The 6,000-nt window shown below is 39.1% G+C and overlaps 1 protein-coding gene across 1 annotated transcript in view; it reads left to right on the top strand.

Annotated features, from left to right (window-relative positions):
- The first annotated feature begins 222 nt into the window (after positions 1–222).
- The window catches only part of LOC128700371 (gonadotropin-releasing hormone receptor), a 71,907-nt gene continuing 66,129 nt past the window's right edge, over positions 223–6,000 (top strand). Inside the window, exon 1 of the mRNA XM_053793531.2 lies at positions 223–1,456. The gene's annotated coding sequence lies outside the window, so the exon portion shown is untranslated. The remainder of the gene's footprint in view (positions 1,457–6,000) is intronic.

Here is a 6,000-nt window from a genome sequence, read left to right as displayed (position 1 = left end):
TGATGAACGAAGAAAATTGATCCTACTGTGGAAATATTGGTATAAAGCTAGGTAACGGATACCCATAGGCGAAACATCTACAAATAGACACCTAGGTGTTACACATGTGTCTAATTCTTCATTTCGTAGGTATTATTTACCGTTCATACAACTTTTTACCATTCACAAGCCTATACCAAGTTCGAGACGAGATGCGGTAGGCCCGTAAGAGTTCCACAGTGAATTGGAGGGCAACAGGTGTGATTCGAAGAAAGGGGGGAGGGGTTTGGGTAACTCCAGTTCTATAGATCAAGAGCCCCTGACGGGCATTAAGCGTGCTCTCCTCAAAGGGAAGAAGAGGTGGAAAGACAAGGCTGGGTGGTGGGAAGGTAGTGACGTATGGCAACTCAATTCCAGCAGATGCAGGAAGGGTTCCATCTCGCCTCGCTGTTTGAGTTTCATCCCGGCACTCGTTGCAAGAGGTCCTCGTAGGTGTTGCTCGTTGCAAGAGGTCCTCATAGGTGTTGCTCCCTACTAAAGGACCTTTCAGGTGTCTCTCGCTACCAGAGGTCCTCTTAGGTGTCACTCGCTACCAGAGGTCCTCTTAGGTGTCGCTCACTACCAGAGATCCTCTCAGGTGTCACTCGCTACACAAGAGCATAATCACCGTCTCACAATGATTTCTTCATCTCTCACAGTGCAATTCCAGTGACAATTTCAGCATTTCATGATCCCTCCTCAGTTAGCCAGAATCTGAATGGTCTCGTTAACTTGACAACAGTTATGACTGATAGTCTTGCTAGATTGACAACAGTTACGACTGATAGTCTCGCTGTTGTCGCCCCCTTGGTTGATAGACAGTGACGAACCTTTTCACCAGAGAGGTCCTGAAAATCCCTAGTATCTCGTATCTCGCTGTCTCAAGACTAGAAAAAGCATACCAAGTCTTTAGTCTCCACTGGAATGAGACCAATTCTCAGTGTCACCCGATATGGCAGATTACAATAGTTCTGCTACTGAAGTTTGCTGTTTGCATTTCATGTAAACACTAAACAGGTTGGATGCGACTCCGTAATATATTTTGTGTGCATGATAATATATAACGTAAGGAGTGCTAGAAACAAAGCTTTCACAAGGCGATATTTAATGTTTTAGACAAGTCCTTCCTGGAAAGTGTGAGAGATTCTACGATAAGGATTTTCCAAACATGATAAACAGCCAAGTAGTCACAGTAGAAGTCTACGACAACTGTAGCAAATAAAGTGAAGGAATCGGCACCTCTTCCATACCAGAGCATAGACCTATAAATCTCCACAAACTTCCTTTACACACTCAAGACAAGATTTTACGAACGTAAAATCTGAAGAACAAATGCAGAAGGAAGAATGTTGTTGCAGGTGAACCTTTAGTAAACAAAGGAAAATCTCAGACGATATAAAATATCATTCGTAAGGTCGATGCAAGATCTATACCACAGGTAAGAAACACTTCCATTTGAATTTTTAGTTTAATCTGAATATTTAAAAATGTGATGAACTGTATATAAATATATATGCACAAAGCAACCACTGTGAAAAAAATAGTGAACTTCCAAGAGCTTTCGTGATTTCTCACGTTATCAAGGAAAGCGCTAGGAATTTCACTATTTTTTTTCACAGTGGTTGCTTTGTATATTATAATACCACCTGTTTACTGTGATCTTATATATATATTTATATATATATATATATATATATATATATATATATATATATATATATATATATATATATATAATATATATATTATATATATATATATATATATATACATACATAGAATTGTTTGTTATCTTACATAATCTACAAAGAGAGTTTATATACCTACTCACACACACAAACATCCATCCACACACACACACACACACACACACACACAACAATTCTAACAACAATTCACGCATGCTTTCAGAATATAATTTTTCTGCAACAGGTATTATCCAAGTCCCAGATAATCCAGCATATCAGTTGGATAATCCAACTTGTCGTATAAAAGGAAGAGAAGAGGCAGACAGAGATTGATGGTGTCCATTAAGATGATGAATTTATTTTCATTTGTTTTACCGAGGCAGCTGGGAAAAAAAAAGTGTGAATCTATGGGACAGAAAAAAAAATCTCGGAATTTTGAATTATTATTTATAATAACACCATCAATAATGATAGTAATAATTACGACCATAATAAAGACATCAACAATAACAATTGTAATAATAATAATTACGACCATAATAATGACATCAACAATAACAATTGTAATAATAATAATTACGACCATAATAATGACATCAACAATAACAATTGTAATAATAATAATCACGAGAATAATAATAATTATAATGGCAACAACAAAAAAATAGAAATAATAATAATTAAAATAATAATAATATTAACAATAACAATAATAATAATATTACTACTAATAATAACATTAATAATATTAATAAAAATAATATTGACAATAATAACAGTAAGAAAAATAACAAAAAAGTAATAACAACAACAATAATAATAATAATAATAATAATAATAATAATAATAATAATAATAATAATAATAATAAAAAGCAGCAATATTGAGATAATTACAAAAAAAGCAATAATCTAAACAACTCTAACACTCTTTTACTGAAATTTAGTCTTGAGAGAGAGAGAGAAAGAGAGAGAGAGAGAGAGAGAGAGAGCAGCATCCTTAGGTCTTGAGAGAGAGAGAGAGAGCAGCATCCTTAGGTCTTGAGAGAGAGAGAGAGAGAGAGAGCAGCATCCTTAGGTCTTGAGAGAGAGAGAGAGAGAGAGAGCAGCATCCTTAGGTCTTGAGAGAGAGAGAGAGAGAGAGCAGCATCCTTAGGTCTTGAGAGAGAGAGAGCAGCATCCTTAGGTCTTGAGAGAGAGAGAGAGAGAGAGAGAGAGAGAGAGAGAGAGAGAGAGAGAGAGAGAGAGAGAGCAGCATCCTTAGGTCTTGAGAGAGAGAGAGAGAGCAGCATCCTTAGGTCTTGAGAGAGAGAGAGCAGCATCCTTAGGTCTTGAGAGAGAGAGAGAGAGAGCAACATCCTTAGGTCTTGAGAGAGAGAGAGAGAGCAGCATCCTCAGGTCTTGAGAGAGAGCAGCATCCTTAGGTCTTGAGAGAGAGAGAGAGAGAGAGTGCAGCATCCTTAGGGCCTGAGAGAGAGAGAGAGAGAGAGAGAGAGAGAGAGAGAGAGAGAGAGAGAGAGAGAGAGAGAGAGAGAGAGAGAGAGAAAGCAGCATCCTTAGGTCTTGAGAGAGAGAGAGAGAGAGAGCAGCATCCTTAGGTCTTGAGAGAGAGAGAGAGAGAGCAGTATCCTTAGGGCCTGAGAGAGATAGAGAGAGAGAAAACAGCATCCTTAGGTCTTGAGAGAGAGAGAGAGAGAGAGAGAGAGAGAGAGAGAGAGAGAGCAGCATCATTAGGTCCTGAGAGAGAGAGAGAGAGAGAGAGAGAGAGAGAGAGAGAGAGAGAGAGAGAGAGAGAGAGAGAGAGAGAGAGAGAGCAGCATCCCCAGCTGCTGTTTCTGTGTTCGTCATAACATTTTACTCCACAATATGTAACTGGACTCGCCTATGTCACACCAACTATGTTTTTTTATTACCAATAAAACTGGAGAGAGAGAAAAAATAAAAGCTTGTTTTATTTCTCTACGAAATTTTTTTTTCTTTACTGGCTATTTTTAATTTCAAGAAACTGAGATATATTTTCTTTTATGTTTGTCTTTCAGTGTGTTGGTGGAGGTGTGTGTGTGAGAGAGAGAGAGAGAGAGAGAGAGAGAGAGAGAGAGAGACAGAGAGAGAGAGAGAGAGAGAGAGAGAGAGAGAGAGAAAGAGAGAGAGAGAGAGAGAGAGAGAGAGAGTATGAGTAATAATAATCGTAGTATTAGTATTAGTAGAAATGATAATAATAATAATAATAACAATAATAATAATAATAATAATAATAATAAAATACACACACAATAATAATACAAAACAATAATAACAACAAATAATAATAATAATAATAATAATAATAATAATAATAATAATAATAATAGAAGAAAGAAAAAATGAAGAGGAGTAGTAGTAGTAATAGTAGTAACGGTAGTAATAGTAGGAATATGAGGAGAAGGAGGAAGAGGAGGAGGAAGAGGAGGAGGAGTAGCCAAAATTTAAACCCATTTAATAATCCACTTCAATGTATCTGGTGACATCAGAACCCTGACTGTCAGGAGCCTGACAGTCACCTACAGCCAAGAACCTGACAGTCACCTACAGTCAAGAACCTGGCACTTACCTACTGTCAAGAACATGACAGTCACCTACCTTCAAGAACCTGACAGTCACCTACAGTCAAGAACCTGGCACTTACCTACTGTCAAGAACCTGACACTTACCTACCTTCAAGAACCTGACAGTCACCTACAGTCAAGAACCTGGCACTTACCTACTGTCAAGAACCTGACAGTCACCTACTGTCAGGAGCCTGACAGCCACCTACTGTCAAGAACCTGACACTTACCTACCTTCAAGAACCTGACAGTCACCTACGGTCAGGAGCCTGACAGCCACCTACTGTCAAGAACCTGACACTTACCTACCTTCAAGAACCTGACAGTCACCTACTGTCAGGAGCCTGATACTCACCTACTGTCAGGAGCCTGACACTCACCTACTGTCAGGAGCCTGACACTCACGTACTGTCAGGAGCCTGACACTCACCTACTGTCAGGAGCCTGACACTTACCTACTGTCAGGAGCCTGACACTCACGTACTGTCAGGAGCCTGACACTCACCTACTGTCAGGAGCCTGACACTTACCTACTGTCAGGAGCCTGACACTCACGTACTGTCAGGAGCCTGACACTCACGTACTGTCAGGAGCCTGACACTCACCTACTGTCAGGAGCCTGACACTCACCTACTGTCAGGAGCCTGACACTCACGTACTGTCAGGAGCCTGACACTCACCTACTGTCAGGAGCCTGACACTTACCTACTGTCAGGAGCCTGACACTCACGTACTGTCAGGAGCCTGACACTCACCTACTGTCAGGAGCCTGACACTCACCTACTGTCAGGAGCCTGACACTCACCTACTGTCAGGAGCCTGACACTCACCTACTGTCAGGAGCCTGACACTTACCTCCTAGCAAGACATTAAATTTTCTTAAAATGCGGATTCAGCTTTCTGGATCCCTGCTATTATATTTCCTTGCTCCCTGCCCTCTAACCCCTGCCCACTGCCCCCTGCTCCCTGCCCCCTGCCCTGCCATCTTCCTTCCCCTTGTTATTAAACTCCCCTGCCTGCTTTAAAAACTCTTACAGTAGAACCTCTGTATTACGAATTAATTAGTTAACGAGAGTGTTCTGAATATTGAATTTTCTGAATATTGGATTAATTCGTTCCAGACCTCGGAAGTGAATTTTCACAAACCATTTTTAAGTCAAAATATCAGTTAATTAAACTTATAAAACAACACGTACAATCAAGAAATCACACATGAACACTGTAGCAATTTTAATTCCTGTTCCCACTGGAGTTATTTTTTTATTAAAGATAATAGGTTAGATGTTGACATGTCATATTCCCTGACAAGCTCAGAGAGACGTATTCCATTTCCCTGTTCTGAAGTTCCTTATTTAGCTCAGTGGTGGTTCTTGCAGCTTCTCTTACAGATTCTTTTCCTTCAGTATTCTTATTCTGGGTCATGATCACTTATTTTCAATAATTAAATAAGAAATAACACAAAACTGAATCAGAGGAGCTCAAAAAAAAAAAAAAAATTCCAAAAATACTGAAATTTGTGAATATCAGTACATTTTTTCTCGAATTTTTTCCGAATCCTGGATTTTACGAATAAATCTGCATCTAAATGCATATCAATTTTGTTTTTACCTTTTTGAAGATGGTCTTCAGTAGAACCTGGAATCAGAGACAAGATTGTAAATCCGAGAATAATTGTTTAGATCTTCATCTGCTCCTGTTCCTCTTATTCCT

This window comes from Cherax quadricarinatus, chromosome 71 (assembly GCF_038502225.1).
Source record: "Cherax quadricarinatus isolate ZL_2023a chromosome 71, ASM3850222v1, whole genome shotgun sequence".
Taxonomy (NCBI): Eukaryota; Metazoa; Arthropoda; class Malacostraca; order Decapoda; family Parastacidae; genus Cherax; species Cherax quadricarinatus.
This window is presented reverse-complemented; position numbering and strand designations above follow the sequence as displayed.